This window comes from Lygodium microphyllum, chromosome 29 (assembly GCF_053477565.2).
Source record: "Lygodium microphyllum isolate KBCC chromosome 29, Lygodium_microphyllum_v1.1.10, whole genome shotgun sequence".
NCBI lineage: Eukaryota > Viridiplantae > Streptophyta > Polypodiopsida > Schizaeales > Lygodiaceae > Lygodium > Lygodium microphyllum.
In genome coordinates, this window is record NC_141163.1 from 16,053,881 (window position 1) to 16,073,422 (window position 19,542).

Here is a 19,542-nt window from a genome sequence, read left to right on the forward strand (position 1 = left end):
ATCATAAGAAGATAAATTTGAAATGCTACAACCTATCATAGGAAAATAGATTCAAAATGTAACAACCCAACATGAGCCACAATCCATCATCCATATATAGATTCCCATCAACCATTCATCATAAAATAAATAATTTAAAACTCTCCATGAAAATTGCTAGCACAAGTAATAAGAAGATGCATCCAACTAATCATTCTAGTGGCATTGCCCTTCTATTCTTTGCATCCATCCAAATATCCCAAATATCTTTCCAATCGATTTTGGGAGCTATCACATGCATTAATGGATAATAGCATCAATGCATCTAGTGTTTCAAGACATAAGTTGGATCTCAAGTTATTTTTAATAAGATTGTCTAGAAAACCCTCGCTCACAAGAGGCTGTACTTGCTAGAATGACTATGCATGTTTGCTACAAATGTAGCATCCTTGGATATAAATCCCACCAAGTCTTTGTGCTACTACAAAAATCCAAAGAATCATACATGCCCCTATTTCTTGCGACACGATATAGCATCCCAAAAAAATCCTCTCATTCATTCATACATCTTCAAATATCAACTGTTTGACTATCAACATTAACTTTGTTGATTAGTCTTTCAAGCCATTCTTGGCTCCTTTTGTCTCGATCAATATCATCCATGGGATATGAAGAAGGATTAAATATCTTGAATGCATTGAAGACTAGTAGATCCTCAAATCTACTAGTCAAAGCATCAAAACATTTTGCACATATGCTCGTGCAACACCAATGCATTCTGAAAGAGAACCTATCTCATTTCCATCATCTTCAGGAATTGTATTTAAGTCCAAGTCCTCATCTTCTTTTTCTGAATCACTTGTGTTCTTAGCTCCTTTTTTCTTCTCTTTTGACACTTTTGGAATTGCAACATATTTCAATACATGTGTATGTGATATACCATTACCATCTACAAAAACCAACTTTCCATTTTTTGTCATATTCAAGAATGCCAAGAGATGCTTTGAACCAATACCAAATTGGTCATCATCACACGTGATATATCTCCTATTGAGCTTCTCAAATGTTAGATCAATAAGGGCACCAATCGCTGTTACATCCATCTCTTGCCTTTGAAATTCAGAGTTGAGTTTGTTCAACTCTCCAAGTACATATGCTAAAAGGTGTATGATGAATTGTACCATAAACGTTGTAGCATATTTATACCATTTTTTCTCATGTCTTTTCTACTGCTCAAGAATAGCATGCATAATCTCAACAAACCTTTCCATCACCTTGCCCCTTAGCCACCGAACTGCATGCATTTGCAACATTTTCATGTCCATAATGTTATACTCATGCATTATTTTCCAAAGTTCCATATGATAGTTTGTTGATCTTCCTAGCCATGAATATACTTTGCTTGCAACCTTATCCACAAAGGCAAATATATGTGGATATGTCACAAATCCATATTTGCTGCAAGTGCTTGTCGATGGGCAATACAATGAATTCCCATGACATGTGGCAATGATGCTTGAAAGCGTGCCACAACTCCTGTCTTATGCCCTGTCATAGCCGAAGCTCTATCAGTTGCAATAGCAACTAAGTTTTGCATGTCTAAACCACTTTCCAAGAAAAATGCATGTATAGCATCATACATGGCCTCAGATGTTCCATTATCTACTGGCAACAACCGCACAAATCTGTTGAGATATTAGCAATCACACCTAATGTAGCCTCTTTGTATGAGGCAGTTTGGGATGAAGACATGCATGCTGCAAGAATCCCATATGCATAGAAAGGGAAAATTGTACCCATCCAACAACTATAAAGCATTGTACTTGACTACCACTTTTGATAGATGAATGAATACATGATGATGCTTTTCTTTATTAGTTAGTGTCAGTCTTGTACTTGTTAGTCCTACACAAGATTGTGTTTATGAGTCCAAGCTTCCATCTTGGAACCTAATTCACTTGTGTAACAGTTGTGGTCTTCAATCAATGTCATCATGAGTTTAATCGATGCTTACAAGCCGCCATAGCCATGCTCTAGATCTCGCTTATTTTAACAAAATCTACAAATTGCATGTCGTCTACTTCCATCATTGATATATGAAACATAGATAATTAGATGCTTTTCTATAGTGCGGTCAGTGCTCTCATCAATGAGCAGTGAAAAGAAAGAACTAGCATGCATCTCTGCATACATCTGCTTTCGAACATGGTCCCTTATTGCCAACATCATTTCCCTTCCTATAACTAGATTTACATAGGATCCATACTCATTTGATGTTGGCATATTTGGAGTACAAAGCTCCCTTTGCAACTTGCATAACAGTGGATATTTTTCCAATGGTATGTCCTCACACACAAAAATATACTAGTTTCATGCATGATATGATTCACTTTTGTTCACTATGGACTATGGTATCCAATCCATGGTCCATAGGTCCTTTGCCATCACTACCAATCGTTGCCTTGGAATTACGAGCTCGTACTACACTAATGTGATCAGAAGTCTTAGCATGATCATTCAATGCTAACAATTGGATGCTTTGAGAGCCTCCTTGTGTATAGGTATTTACTTTGCTAGCATCTTGACACCATTGGCATTTCACTCTTTCCTCATTACATAGAGTTTTACATATGTATACCTATGGATGCAAAAGAGTCCATTGATGTCGCCACTTTCGTTTCACCTTTTTAATAGAAGCATCAACATTGGAAGAACTCTTTGTTGCATTTTTCACATTCACACTTACATTTTATGTAGCATTTGACACTACTAAAATCATTCCCTCTTGCATTCTAGAAACATATACATTTAGTGCTGACATTTGACCCATAGTTTCATTGGCATCTCCTGATACCAAACCCCTTGGCCTTACACAAACACTTTGGCCTCTTGATAAAAAAGAGGCTATAGAAGGAGAAGCCTTTCTTTTCCTTGCCAAAGCCTTTTGAGATTTGGATGGATCCATGGTCCAACTAACTACAATACATAAAAAGATCACATAAAGTAATATACTGTATGTTATGATTATAATAATATTCTTTTGAAAGGTTGTTATGTGAAACAACAAAAGGATTTTTTCAATGTATACTTGAAGGTTAAAAGCTCAAGTCGATATATGTTGGTGAATTGGATAGAGATTTCCAAGTCCCAAGCCTCTCACTCAATCTCCAATAGTATCTATTGTCACACGATAACTATCAATGATACTCACATCCATCAAACATTGAATCATTGTGCATATTATACTTTGAGTATAATATTATAACTATTGCATATTAAGCACCATTGGTAAATTGAATCATAATGCATATTATACTTTGAGTGTAACATTATGTTTCAAGTATTGCATGCTAAGCACCATTAATAGGATGTACAAAATTATGATCAAGGTAACCACTTGGTTGCATTCCAATCTATTGAAAAGAGTAAATAGATTATAGGCCCAAGGGCACATTACACCTACATTTGTATTGTTCACATGAATCTTCATTTTCAATTTAGCTTCATCTTGTCCATTCTCCATATACTTTTTAGACTAGAAAAATTTGTATATGGTTCAAAAGTCCAAAAGATAATCTCTAATGGATTAAAGACTACATTTTTTTTCCCATAAGAGTCTCTCTTTGGAAAAGATGAAGCAAAATTTTAGATGATGTGCATGCACCAATCACTCAGGTTGGCTAAGGTATGGCTCCTAAGGACATGCATGAGGTTAGAATGATAAATCCAAAACAAATCCTCAATGAAAGGGATAGTTTCTATCTCGTCTACTGCTTTTAAGTTGATTAAAGGAACCTACAAGTGACAACTCTTTTGTTTCTTTTCAAATTAATAAAAGAAACTGCAACATGCTAGTTTACTAGATAATTCTCCCCTTAAATACAAGCTAGACTTCCCTAACCATCATTATAGCATGCCCTTATTGATACTAGTAACAAAGGAGACCTTATGATAATAACTACTATGCATTTTATTTCTTACTTCAAAGATGAGCTTGAAAATTCATTGCCTCATACATTTGATTTTTTTAATGCATTAGTTTGAAATATGGTTTTGGGTCATACTTTGGGCTTTAAAGGACTCACATTTCTTCCAATTATAATGATTAATTAAGCACTACCCTCTCATCTTCTTAAATCTTACTTTTGTGAGTACTCCTTGTTGCTGATCTACAGAATGCTAAAGCCTAATAGCTAATAGCGATCATGAATCATGATTCAACTTTAAACTCCTAGAACAAATCAATGAATTGATAAAATAGAAAAATTCATTGTATCACTAGTAATAGCTTGGGCTTTGTAGGTACCTGTTTGGTTGAAGAGGCCTCCTCTTGACTCTTGAGTCTCCTTGGTAGCCAATGGACCCTTGGGCCTCTGCCTATTATAGTTATTGAGACCTCAGATTGGTGATGACTCCTAAGTAGGCTTGCTGCTTCACCTCTGCCTATTGTAGTCACCTGAGACCTCAGACTAGTGCTGAGTTGTGAGAGGTCCATAGCTGTGATGAGTCACTATTAACTAAGTGACTACAGTCTGTGCATCACTCGCTGTGAGCCTTCAAGAATCAAGTCCTGAGTCTCTCTCTCTCATATACATATGTATGTACATGGTTGGCTATTGGCCTTCATGAAGGAGCACATTGAGCAATGAGCATCATACATGTTGGCAAGGAAGGTAGCGATCTCCAGGTGCTGCACGACATCATGACCAATGTTGGAGTCTTGGAGAACATGATAGTGAGGAAGGCTGGGTAGTTGATAGATGAGCATTACAAAAGGAATTACTTGAAGCGGCTCATGCTCATGTCATCTTCCACATACCTGCCATACTCGTTGCTCTTGCTGCTGCTGCTGTATCCACATGACTAGTACCAACTCCTGAATCCTGAGCTACAGCCTGTAGCTATACACAATAGCCTTGAGCCTTAGCCTACCACCTAATAGACAGCCTCCAAGGATTAGGTGGATCAAGCTTGTCTCCAGATGCCTTGATTTGGTGGTGTCGTGGTGGGCTTGTAGCCGCCTAGAGTTAAGCGGCTGCCCCCGTTGGTGCCTTAGCTGTCAACTCCCGAGTCCCGAGTCCCGATCCAAGCCTTGCACGTTACACGAAATTGCACTCAACACAATGTCACCTGGACCCTGGTGCCTTGTGAGTTGCACTGTTACTATGGCCAAGCTCCAACCTTGGCCCTCTGTTGGGGGTAAAGGTGCCTCCGCCTAGCCGCCCGTGTATTACTACACTAACAATACCCACCACTGCACACTGCATGTGGCGGCCGCTCGTCACAGTCACTTATTCTTTACTCGTTTAGTGACAATTTGAATAAAGGAAGGCCCGACCACACATTGTGGTCGTTGGAGTTTTCACTTTTGAGTCTCTCTCTTGGCTCTTCCTCTCCATCCACCATAGCTCTCACCGTTAAGCTTCTTCCTCCTGGGTTCCACTTCCCTTTCAACTGGTATTAGAGCAAAGGCATTGGAGCTTGCCTGGCATTCACTTCAGCCCAGATTTAAAGAGCTTTAACTCGAGCTTCAATGGCAGCCATGGCACCTTCATTTGCAGGTATGTTTTGATCTCCCGCCTCCTCCCTGAGCTTCTGAACCTTCATTGGCTTCTTCTCGGGCTGCATTGGAGACCCCTCGATATTGCTAAGTGCCCCCAAGGACTGTTGAAGACCCCCCAGCCCCCAGGAACAACCAACACAAATTTCGGTGCATTTTTAGGGGGCTGGGTTGACCTGCTTCTGGCATTTCCTTGCTCTTCCTCGACTTCCCGACACTCTTGGCAACCTTCCTGATCATTGTTTGACTCCCCGTCATTAGTGCTTGGCTCCCAGTGATCAATTCGAGTACTTCGCCCTCTTCAGGCCTTGTTGTATACCAGCTATTGCTGGTGGAAGAGGAGTAGGAAAGGGAGAGGAAGTCCAAAGGGAGGCAATTGAAGAGGGAGAGATGGTGCCATTATGCTACAAGGAGGGTGAGAAAGAGAGAGAACGAACTGGATGAAGAATAGGGTGCCATTTTGGAATATCATTATTGAAGAAGAAAAGAGGCTTTTGAGCCATACCAAAACCGAAAATGGACAAGAAAACAAGGAAATTGTAGTTGGAGAGGGCAAGAGGAGAGAATTGAAGCCAATGCCTCTCCCATAACCATTGCCATGACTTTTCCTCCTACTTAAAGTTTTGGAGCTTCAATATATGTACCTAATCTGAAGTGATAGAGTAGGAGAATTCTTTATTGCCTTCCAATCACTCTACTTCGCTCCTGATTCCGTGGACAGATGATGGAGATATTGCATTACTCTCCTCCCCTCTCTTAGTCTTCAACATAAAAACCATGGAGGCTAAGCTCTTAAGCTTGAAATTAATCAAGATTAGGTCTTAAAAGATTTACAAGTGGCTATTCCTATGGCAACGATGCAATTGGCTAATGGATCTCTTCGGAAAAGGGAAATGATGAGCTCGCTATTTGGAATGACTGGATAGACTCGCCTTGGCCAGATTGAAAAAGACACGGCTCCCAAAGATGTAATTATGATTCTCGTACTTTACGTAAGTGCCTTAACTCGTTTAACAAAAATAAGTGATTTTGCATAAATATTTCTTTGGTTTGGAATTTTTATAAAATATCTTTGAACCTCAATTTTTACTCTCAATAGTTTTTAGAATCTATGTAGGTCTGATTTTATATTTTAAAAATAAAAAACAATAAAAAAATACTTAAAAATTGTATAAATAAAATTTTATAAAATATTTGGTTAAAAAATGATAAAATGTGATATTTTTCTAATGAATTATTTTTTGTTAGAAGTTAATATGTGTTAACAAATAAAAAATAATTATTTTGAATAAAAATTACAGTATTTTTTTTGATAAAAATCATGTTTTTAATTCAAAAAAAATTAGGATCTTCTATAGAAAATCTAAGAATATAGTTTTTGATGTTTTATGAAATGTTCTTGGAGTTAGAGAAAAATAAAATTTATTCGATGTTATTACTTTGAACATTATTAATATAAAATATGATGTGTCTAACTTTATGCAAATTAAAAGTGTTGACGAGGTATTAAGTTATACCAATATGGGACAAAGGAAATGTTTTTAAAAGAAAATTAGAGTTCACGGATTTGAGGAATGTTAAGTTGATTTGATAATGAAGGGATAAAAATCCTAGTTTTAGTATTTTAGTGTCTAGTATAGAGATAGAGATGAAGTGCAAGATTAAGCAATCTTACTGAGTTTTTGATATTAGATTAGTTGGACTACTACGAATGCGTTTCATAAATATTGAGGAAGGCTAGGATAAATCATCGAAATTAGTTATCAATATATCACCTATTTAGTGCAACAACTCCTAGTAGTTGGCTTGACAACCTGGTTAAAAGTGGCTTGGTCTTTGGCCAGTCATTTTTTGGTGCATTTGACAGGGGCCAAGTGCACTCAAATGGGCGATCGATCTCCCTAGGATATTAAAATCCTAGGTATTGATGAGTGAATATGAGGTCTCTTTTGTAAGGGACAATTTTTCGAATTTGCCCCAAAATTGCTAGGGGAGAATATTGGATTTGGCAAGAGACACTGTAAGAGAGGGAAAATAAAATAATGAGGATAAAATACTAGCTACACTAGCTGGTATAAAAGGTGTAAGGGACTGGATTTTTGACCATCACATTATAATAATAAGTCTCCTTCATCTTCTTTCCCTCTCTCCAGCTTTCATGGCTGTCTTCTCTCTCTTTTTGTCTTTCTCTCCCCATTTCTAGCATTTCTCTCTCCTCGTCACTCTCTTTCTCTCTCTTCTGCACTTCTTCTTCTCTCTCTTCTACAGCCTTCTCTCTCCTCTTTCTCTCTCCCTAGTCCTCTCCTTGACAATTGGTATCAGAGCCATAAATTTAAGAGCCACAGAGGTACACAAGTACAGATATGACATGGAGTAGCAGTGCAGTTATCAAGGAATTTTGGACCACAAGGAATGTAGGTATGGTGAATTAATGGAGTCTTGGATCAAGTTTGGTGGTAGGAAGGCTAAAGTTAGCAACTTATTGGTCATTTCAGGCCATTTCCTGAAGGTATTTCTCTTAAAATAGTGGTAACAGGAGTTAGGGGAGAATATAGTTACTGTTAATTTTCAAGGAGAGTCTTTCTCCCTCTTTCTTTTCAAGCTTCAGCCAAGTTTCCATGGAGGATATCGGCCCATTCTTCCTTCCAACTTCAAATCTAGGCCAGACTCAGAGAGATTAGACTCAGAAGCACCTAAAAGCATCATAGAATAGATTGTTGCTTTCACTTCCCTTCTTTGCTGCTAAACCTACTTTGGCATCATCCTTCTCCCTGAGAATTTGGCATGGTTCCTTGATCTTACTCCACTCTACTAGAAAAATGTCTTCTTCCCTCGTAAAGACCTTTATAGGATGTTGATTGTGTCCAAACTTGGTTGTGATGAGATTGTCTCTGACCAAGTGCTGCTCGACAGTCACGAGCATGGAAAAATGCTCCGCTTGCTCATCTATTGGAGAGACAAAAGAGAGGACATGAATACAAAGACCAGAGTAAGCAAGGAGACAAGAGCCAAACACATTACATATGGAGGAAGGGCTTTATCTTATAGAATTGTTCTTGAAGGCAACAGGTTCTATCGTGTTCTATGCCAACCTTCCTGGGATCATGAAAAATTCAATTTGGCTCTACATAAGTAGGCTCAGGAGGCCTTGGAGGACGAACTTATAATCAATCCTTGCTACGTAATCTCTATCCACTAGGACAACACTGTGATAGATCTCTACCTGGCAAAACAACATTGTGACAGGTCCTATGACAAGCTTTGCTTCAATTCAAGCCAACACTGCAAATTGTTGGTTACTCATGAGACAATTACAGTGTTCAGGCCAAGCTATTGCCATAGTTGAGGGATCTCCTACCCCATAATGCACTAAAGGAAGTAGAAAATAGGGGTTGCAGATTTTGTTGGATACAAAAGTTCCATTAATTGGACATCAAGCTGTGAAGCAAAAGAAGGATTGTTCACTAACAGGGAAAGTAACACCCTATGATCCATTATGCGACCTCTGCTGATAGAGGCTATGGGGCCTACATTGGCAGTAAGGATGAGGGGTTGCACTCACTTGAAAGAAAGGGAGAATGGTTGGGGCTCCATTAGATCATGATCAAGATTGCCATTCATCAAAACAATCTGAACAAGATCATATTGAGCATGCGGGCAAAATTAACAAGTGTTGGACTCACCTTCTTGCTCTCAAAGAGACTAATGGAAGCTTGTACACTTAGCCTTCTTGAGGAATTACCTTCTTGGTTATCACTAACCTTGCTGAGTTGACTGTTAGTGCTATCATTCTATCTAGCCTTTTCTAATCTCTCTTTACTAGCACTTGATCCATCTTGAGAATTAGATTGATCTGAATTCTAACTAGACACCAAAGTTGGATGTGCAAGCAGAGAACTATGTTCTTGAGGTCTTTGAGTTGATGAGGCACTTCTTTCTGAAAAATTCCTCACAGGTTTTGGTGATAGAGAGGATGTACTAGACACCCTTGGTAGATCATTACTCATTCATGCAGAAGTAAAATGCACTTTCCATTTGAATCTCCAACTGACTTTCTTGCTTGTTGAAGAATAAGAAGATGAAAAAGAAGAAACAACAGCAGCAGCAGAAGCAACAACATCAACTTTACTTTCAAGCCATTCAAAGTGTTTCAAAATAGCCATTCATCCACCATAGAGACAACATGAAGCTCTTTAATGAGCAACAATTTTTTCTGCCCTAACGACTTCTTTTGTCACATGGATTTCCTTGCCACTTTCAAACACTGATATAGCATCAGAAGAGCATTTTCCCTGCTCCAAGTGTTTATCACTCTCATATGCCTGTTTGCTCCGTGATACAAGAAAATTGTAACAAGGAATCTAGAGTTGACAGTGGTTGCATTTGAAGTGGCTACCAATCCAGTTGAGGTTGTGCAACTTGTTGTTGCATCTATTGCTGTTGAGTGGTTTGTGATTGTGGAAGCAAAGACTGTTGCTTGGGGAGCTAAAGACTGGCCCAGGGTTATTAAAACAAAATTAAAAGAATGATTCAATGATATATGTTCCCCTGAGGGACATTGTAGTGGGAGCTGTTAGTACATGTATTAGGAGCTGGTATGTACAAGTTATCCATATAAACAGAATGCACATGGTACCATGTGGTGAATTTTGGGGAGGGGACTCTTCTCTTTGGAATCAAGATGTACTTGGCATTGCAAGTGTTTCTTCTTCAAGGAACCCCAATGACATCATGCTTACACACTAGGCATAATTTTGAGTGATTTTGAAACCACACAAATCCACATGCCTCATGATAAGCATGTGTACAAGGCAATGGCATAAGTGGATCCCCCTCTTTAAACTCAACCAGAAAAACTGTGCAGAGTTCATCAATGCTTTTGTAAGCTAAGGTGTCGTGATCCTTCATATACGTTTTCCCAAGAACAATGGCTTTTGGAATGTATCATCATCTTTCATTGCCTTCTTTTCCAAGTTTGAACCTTTTTACGACCCATTACTAAAGCATTGCCAATTGCTTAAGTGTGCCATTTTTGGAGAAGTCCAAGTGTCAAAATTCCTTCAACCTGAGTGCTCATGGCTTGAAGAAGTGGCATGCCTAGAGAAAATATGCTCTTAGGATTAAAAGGTTTGCTCCTTCACTAGCTATTGCAGTCAAGCAAAAGCCAGACTCCTGGCTATCGTGACTGGACATTCAAAAGTTATACAATTGATGTGCATTGTTCCTTGGCATATCAATATTGTAATTTTTTCCAGTGGATATAGATGCAAGCAACAGATTATGTACATTCTTCTAGCATAGAAGCAAGTTTTTGCCTTGAAAGCCTACCAGAGCCCCAAGTTGCTTGCAGGTGTAGGTAACCTCTTGAAGAACCAATATATTGACTTGGCACTGATGTATGAGATGTATTTGCTGATGTATGGATGTATTATTGGCTGCAAATGTATGGAAAATACTACTGAGGATGTATTTGCAGACATGAGAATACAGATGCAGTCAATGGTAGTGAATACGATACTTGGAATGTATGGGAGATGCCTATGCATGGGGAAATCATGGTAAGAGATGTTGATGATATGCTCAGTTCCGGAATAAGGCTGCAACAGTGAATTTGGATGGTTGGGCAATGTATTATGCCATGTGGGATGACTTTTTAGTCATGCCTTGACAAGTTGATTCCTTGCAAACCCTTTCTTGACTTCTGCAGGGTGCTGTAAGCGATTTACTTGCATTTACAGAAGTGTACCTACTCCCAGGAACTGATATGTAGGCATTGTAGAGTACCCAAAGGTCCTACTAAAGGCCTTGATCAATTTTGGAGCTCTAGTTGGACCCTACAAGATACTTACAGGTCAAAATAGGCCTCCTACAGGCGTAGACAGGGTGTTGGACTGCACAACACAACAATACTTTTCCTATTACAGAATTTTCTATATAAAACCTGGGAGTGCATGCTCATGCTCAATTTGAAGAGGGCATCCTTGGCTTCAACTTGATAAAAAAATTAGGTCAATCAAAGCTTCCTAGATCAAGTTACGGGCAAAATAGTGACAGGTGGTCTAACAAGACTGCACCTAACCATGGCAGGGAATAGGGGTGAAACCAAGGCCAATGAAGATGTTCAGCAACAAATCAAGGATGCACAAGAACCAAGGACTAAGAAAAACTATGAAACGGATTATGAGGAGCATCATGAGGACATTGGAAGCCTCAGTGCTCTTAATGACACTCTATGTAGGCATGAGACAAGGCATAATTAAAGACATGAGGCTATACTTGCAGGCATAGCAACAAACACAAAAAATCATGTTGAGATGATGAAGAAAATGCAAAAAATGAGAACCACCATGGACACACTTAAAGCCAATTTCTCTAAGTGGTTGGAGATTCAACTAAAGGGAAAAGAGCAAGAATATTAGTCACATGTACATGCTGAAAGAACCACCTTCCCATCAGTTAATGCAAATTCTCATGGGCATTATGCACTCAATGCTTATGCTTATGGCCAACATGTATATGCTAATGGTACATACTATGATCTGTATGCATCTTGTGAATATGGACAACAACAACAACATGCAAACGAACATGAGCAATATGCAAGTATATCTAGATAGCATGTTAATGCTTATAGATATGATGTACCATGTCATAATGCACAGTATCACTCCATTGAACCTTGGCAGTAGAATGGCTATTATGGGCAACATGCTTATGATTATGAGCATCCACCTTTTCAGCAACATAGTCATGATTATACAGGTGAACCTTTCTTAATTGAGCAGTCCAATTCTTATGGACGTGACAATAATGGTCATGCTTATCAGTACTCTTCTAGCTTTGATAAGCAATAAGTTCATAACTACCATCATATCCTATATTCCAATCAGTTCATACCTCATGATTACCCAAATGTAATGATGATTTCTTTTCAAAGTGCTGATGATGAAGAAGAGAATAATGAGCAAGCTGAACAACAGGACTCGGATAATGAGCAACATGATCAACAAGAAGATGAGCAAGAAGACCAAGAAGATGTACAAGAAGGGAACATTGAAGAGCAAGATGTACAAGCTGATGAATCACATGAGGCACCCACAGATGTAGATGGTTATGCTAAAGGTTTTAGACTCGTGGAGAGACCTCATGATGATATTATTGAGCATCAGTTTACACTTAATCAAGGTTTAAAACAACCATTGAACACATTTGATAATGAGTACCTTGATCATGGTTATGATGACTGGCATATGCCCGATGATGATGTAATACATGATTTGGGCATACATGAATATGAAGATGGCATTGTGCTTCCCTATGATCTGGGAGATTATGGATGTGATTATGGGGATACTTCATTGTATCCATTTGATCCGGGTGGATTGGAGTATGTGGTTGATGGGCATTCTCTTCTCTTGGACAATCATTATGATGGAATACCATTTGATCCAGGAGCTTAATGGATTTCTTGGGATCTCATTTAGACCAACATCCATCTTGCGGGAAATTTCTTTTTTGGTAGACTCTTTTGGCTGAAGATTGGTTATCTATGGCCATATTTTAGTGCAGGGAAGATTGAAAACAACTCACTATTTTACACCAGATTTTACATTGAACTCTGAACAGCCAAACCCAACCTACATGGGCTAAAAGAACTTACCAAGAGCTCCATTTTGATGTGTAGCATGCCTTAATCGGAGTTCTCTATAGAAAGTTATCTCAGATTTACTACAGTAAGGTCCTGTACTAGATAGCACGCTCTCCACTCCCTGCAAGCTTCATCTTCTTAGAGAATATGGGTCAATATTTAAATTTTATCATTCCCCAATAATACCTATATATCATACTTGATCAATGACCCTTTATACATCAACGATTATCCGTCATTCCATCAGATAACCCTTGTAATATCTGTAGTAGAGTAGTACTCTGGTCTGCTCCTAACTTGTCTTTTTGTAATAAGTGCCCAACTTGTTTTTGAGGGCAAAAACCTTTGGGTGGGGATAGAATGTAAGAGAGAGGAAATAAAATAATGAGGATAAAATACTAGCTACATTAGCCGGTATAAAAGGTGTTAGGGACTAGATTTTTGACCATCACATTATAATAATAAGTCTCCTTCACCTTCTCTCCCTCTCTCCAGCTTTCATGGTTGTCTTCTCTCTCTTTCTATCTTTCTCTCCCCATTTCTAGTATTTCTCTCTCCTTATCACTCTCTTTCTCTCTTTTCTGCACTTCTTCTTCTCTCTCTTCTGCAATCTTCTCTCTCCTCTTTCTCTCTCCCTAGTCCTCTCCTTGACAGACACAGACTTAGTAGAGGGGGGCAAATATTTTGGTCCAAAATTAACTATAGACGTAGAAAAATTATCTTCTTGGAGTTGGGGGTTATAACGACTACACGTAAACCATAGTTTTATTAGCAGTACACTTTGGGCTAATAGATGCAGTGGACATAAATACAATCAGTGTATCGTATCACTTTGATTGGTATTATCGTAACGCTTATCGAACTTTTAGAAGAGTGGTATGGGATGATGTGTTGCCTTGGATACGTGTATCCAAAGGTTTAAAAGTTACTTTCGACACAAAAGACGTTAGAGAGATTGCTGAAATTTTAGGCCTAATTCCTGAGTAAGAAGAAAAGTTGCCTTATGGAGAAATAGACCCAGAGTTACCAACCATTCTAAACCTTCTAAGTGTGCATGCAATAAAAAATTTAACTCAATAGCTTCAAACAAAATGTGCAAAATTTTGGAATGTGAATTCAAAGGAGAGACGGAGATAGCAAAATGAAGCTTGAGATCAATGAGCTAGAGAATGTGTAGTGCGACAGGAGGCTTGGCTATTAGAAAGGCTTAAGAGGGTGAATGAATTATTGAATCTGGGGATAGATGCTGTGTCTACCTCAAATGTAGAACCTTTTAGGCCTAGAATATTATTCGATAGAACACCGTCAACGGGAAGTGAAGTAGCCTCATATCAATGGGATCGAGTGGCCTCAAGCACCAATAGTGTCACTAGGGAAAGGAGTAGACAAAGTAGCAAAAGTAGAGAGAGTGAAGCTAATGCTACAGTAGGGAGTACTGAACCACACTTTGATTGGGATTTAGAGTCGAATTTTGGATTACACCAACTATTTAAGGAGCCTAAGGAGCCTGTGTGGTTGGATATTATCCATGATTTAGGGTTAGAGATATTATTTAGAGAAACAATGGCTTGTAATCCAATCAGATTAGCTGACTTCGCGCAATTTGGGGGATTGTGGGACGAGGATCCAGATGCGCATTTGCAAATATTTGAGGTGACTTGTGTCGCCAATGAGATAATAGATATGACCAAAAGCTTCATATCTTCCTTGCAACATTAAAAGATGAGGCAGCAAGGTGGTATGAGAACCAAGTTGCCCAACATAAAGTGACTTATGCGGTCTTATCAAGAGCGTTCTTAGGAAAATTTTGACAACAAGGTTTCCAAGATAGACTAGCCCTTAAATTGGATTATTTGTCCCAAGGAATAATTGAAAGTGTTGAACATTACATTGAATGTATGGATACAATTATTTGGAAGATGAATCTAGCTCCTGATAAACCTACACAAAAGCATAAAATTATTGATGGGCTTAACCTTGAAGTTCATTAGCATGTTAGCCGACAATGGCCAACTACGTTGACAGATACTAAAATACATGCTAGAGGGAAGAAGTGCAACTCAGCCAACAACAACGGAGGGACTTATTTAAAGAACCTCGGATGGAATATCCAAGCACTTCAAGTGGGATATCTAAGAACTTGTCTTGTGTGATTGTTCCTTGAAATCCATCAGTAACGGCAAATCCAAATATCTCAAGTGTACCTTTAAATCCATACACTTCTATTCCAGCCTATATGATGCAAACATGAATGTCTTCTATGCCGCAATCTCACTCTCTTTATGAAGCGAAAGTAGTTGATATTATTGCAAAATCCCTAGGAAAGTTGAAGGAGGAGATTATGAGTGCAGTGCAAGCACCTTTGAAAGAAATTTATTCGATAACAACACAATCTTCTAGTGCACAACAATCCTCAAGTAGCTCAACTCCAAACCCACCTAAGTCCAATATCTAGTGTGGTAAGTGTCATGGGTATGGCCATGTGGCTACAGAGTGTCCAACGCCTTCAAGACTAATGCCTGACCATTCACCATTTTGCACCTTTTGTCTTAAGATAAGGTATCTAGATACAAATTGTTAGCACAAGATAGGTCAAGAGCAACAACGAGCTCTTTTAATGCAAACGAATTACAATTACATGGATCATAATAATACGACTTATGCGATTGGACCACCTAATCAACCCTTTAGGCCGAGAGGATTGACAACCCAAGGTAGACCCCTAGTACCCCGAAATAATTACAATAATGATAGAAACAGAGGAAGAGATTCTCATTTTTGGAGAAATAATGGTCCCTTTCGTAGCCCAGTGGGGCAAGGGGGACCACAAGGGCCTAGGGGACCGATAATTTGTTATCGATGCCAACAGGAAGGTCATATAGCTACATATTGTCCAAATGCGGATAAAAATCAAGACTATACTCCTCTATGTAGGAGATGTAGCAGCAAAGGGCATCATGAAGAGGATTGCCCTAAGTGAGAAGATAACCAACCTAATGACAAGGGTAAGAAAATTTTTAACAAACCCTCATCCTCATCCACAAATTTAGTTGAAGTAGAAACAACAAGGCAAGGGAATGGAGTTAGGTCTAAGTTCATACCCCATAGGGTAACCTTTAAGGCTGACCCCATGATTGGTGTAGTTACTAGAGTGCAAAAGCAACAACGAGAGGAGCAAGGTTAGGAGGAAGAAAGTTTATGATTAAAAGAAGCAGCGAAGGATAAATCTAAGGATATAGATCCTAATGTAGAGCTACCCGAGTCAGATTCTCCATAACATTCCTCTGGCCATCCATTATTACATGTTCCTTAAGAAGATCCTAAGATTCAAGTAGGGGTAGCTCCTTTTCCTGAAAGACTAATACCTCCTAAGGAAGGAAGTAAAGAGCATGCGGAAGCAATAAATAAGACTTATGATCTTTGGGCTGCATTAGAGCAAGTATCTTTGACCATTAACCTTCGAAAATTGCTAGAAATAGCGCCTACATGACAAAAGCAGCTTTATCATAAATTAGTTCGGCATTGAAGGAAGAGGATTGAAATTAACATTCCTAAAGTAATCGTAAATTCTTCCAAAAGAAAAGCAATTAAGAACGTGTAAAAGATAGCATGACAGCTACGTAGAACCTGCTGGGCATCTAAATCCAAAAACCTATAAGCCGTAAAGTCACCATCTCCATAACCAAGGAGTATGCATATGCATGACATAGGCTCATGTGGCATACTGACAGATGCCTGGCAGCCAAACATCCTCAAGTGATCATAGGAGGGTCTCATGCCAATTAACCAAGTAGATTGCCGTCATAAGGGCCTCAGCCCAAAAGCCATAAGACAACCTAGCTGTGGTAAGCATAGAAGCAACCTTTGCCTATAAAGTCAGGCACATGCCATGAGCAATTCCATAATACCGTGGGCATAAGAAATCAATGCCATATTGCTGACAAGAGATCCGTAAGCTGGGAGAGATAGCATGACTCTCATAATCCATCTACAAGCATCTAGGCCTACTACCAGTAGAATCCATAAACCTGTCAAGCATAGTAACAACATTCTCAATCCGTACTAAAGGGTAAACCCAAACACGATGGGTAGCATGATCCATGAAGGTCACAAAATACGACGCTCCACCAAGTGACTGGGAAGGCATAGGTCCATATACTACAACATAGAGGAGCATGCCTCACACAATCGCCATAAGCCAAAGAGGCTTTGCACGGACTGTGAGTACAATGAGGGCAAGTAGCATGGGGAAGAGCAGGAAATAAGCCCATATCACATAAAGCATCCATCTCAGTGTGTCATACATGGCCTAGGCGACAATGCCATAACAATGCATGTGGTATCTGCGTAACTACAACCATAGAATCTCCCACATGAGAGACATGCACTACATAATCACTGCCATATCTAGCACCTCTGGCCAATACCAAGCAACCATGACGGATTTTTCATGAAGTATCCCCAAGAGAGACATAATATCTTGCACTATGCAACTGACTACAGGCTGTTATTGAGCGTAGGTATATGCAAGACATCACGGAGCATAAGAGAAGACCCATTTGGCAAAGGCAAGTGTATATCCCCTGTACCAATAACATGACAATCCTACTCAAGGCCCAAAGAAATACATTCGTCAACCTCCCTGTAAGAAGAGAACCAAGCTCTATGCGGAGTAACATGACAAGATGCCATACTGTCTAAAAGCCAATCAAAGGTATAGGCCATATCATTGAGCAAGTAATCTGCAGGGTAACACGATGCCAGGAGTCTAGGCTCAGTTGCATCATCATGGGTAACTATATGCACCATACCACTATCAATAGTGGTCTCACCTACTGTATCACTGACTTTGTTCTCATGTCTAGTGCGGCGCATTCTTTTTTGCTCTCTAATCCACTTGAAGCATTTACGCTTCACATGCCCTGTCTTTCCACAATGAAAGCAAATAGAACCTATAAAACCTGTAGAAGAGGACAATTGCTCTGTAATAGCATGAGTAGGGCTGTCCAATACATCCAAGGAGCTCAAAGAATCAAGGGAACTCTCATCAGAGAGAACAGGCTCATCAAGAGGACTGTCTGCATGACTAGAAGAGTTGGAAGTCATTGTAGCATACTGCAAAGGGGACTCATCCAAACCAGAAGGGGAGAACACAAAGGCATCAACCACGGATGCAAAAGCTCCCACATGGACAAGCCTAGTAGACAAAAGCATGACATATCCAACCACTGTAGCTCACAGCCATAAAAGCATAAGCATGCCTCGGAGCCATAAATGCATAAGCATCCCCGAAACATAGGAGTACACATAACTTTGCAGTGTCTCATACCATGTACTGACATACATGTCCAGCCAAGAACGGCAGGTGGCAAATAAACCTGCAAGAATCAAGCTCCAATAAAAGCCCAAATATCTGTGTAAAAGCATCCAGGTAAGAGGCTCTGTAAAATACATAGCAGCAAACCATGTGCATACACGGGTGGCCATAAAGATCAATTGCTCCTTGACATACATGGGCATTAGCAGCCCAAATAGCATAGATGCCATACAACAAAGAAGCAGGACGGCCATAATTGTAAATCCCAAGCACTGTCCAAGTCCACTGATCAATAAGTATCCCGCATATCAAATGCAAATGAGCAATCACAACTCAATAGGCAACTGCCAAAATGAGGTAGCAATTCACTACTCAATACTTGTAAGTGCATCCAAGTAATAGCCAAGATCCATAATCAGAGCATCAAATCCCATATAGCATCCAAGGTCGTAACGGAAAAAAAGCCAAGTTGTAACGGAAAAAGCCAAGTCAATGTCCAACTGCTCAAGGAAATACTCAAATGAATGTCAAGACAAGCTCAAATAACTACCATCCACACAGCCAAAGCATAAAGCATTCACCAAGACATCATAACCCGTACTGGGTAGCCTAGGCATAAACCATGTCGTAGATGAAATGCTAGTTGCAAAGAAGTGACAGTCAAACCCAAATCGAGCTCTTATATCAGCTCAAAAGAATTCTGAAGCATAAACAAGATATGTAACATAGTCCAAATACATCATGACATCATACCGAGTAGTCGGGAGCACCCCGTGACCAATAGGCATAACCCAACTGTAGTATAAATAGCTTTAGGCCTGAAGTTTGCAACAGCAAATAATAGTCCAAAATTGAGTAAAATAATGCTCAAACCAAGCTCAAATCAAGTGCCAACTCATAGGCATACATTCCCGTATGTATAGGCACCAATCGGGCATAATCGGGCATCAAATGCCAAGACCTGTAAGCATAAAATTGAAGTAACAGGTGGCTGCCCTGTTTTGGGCTGCCTGTGGACTGTGTAAAATAGTCAATGGC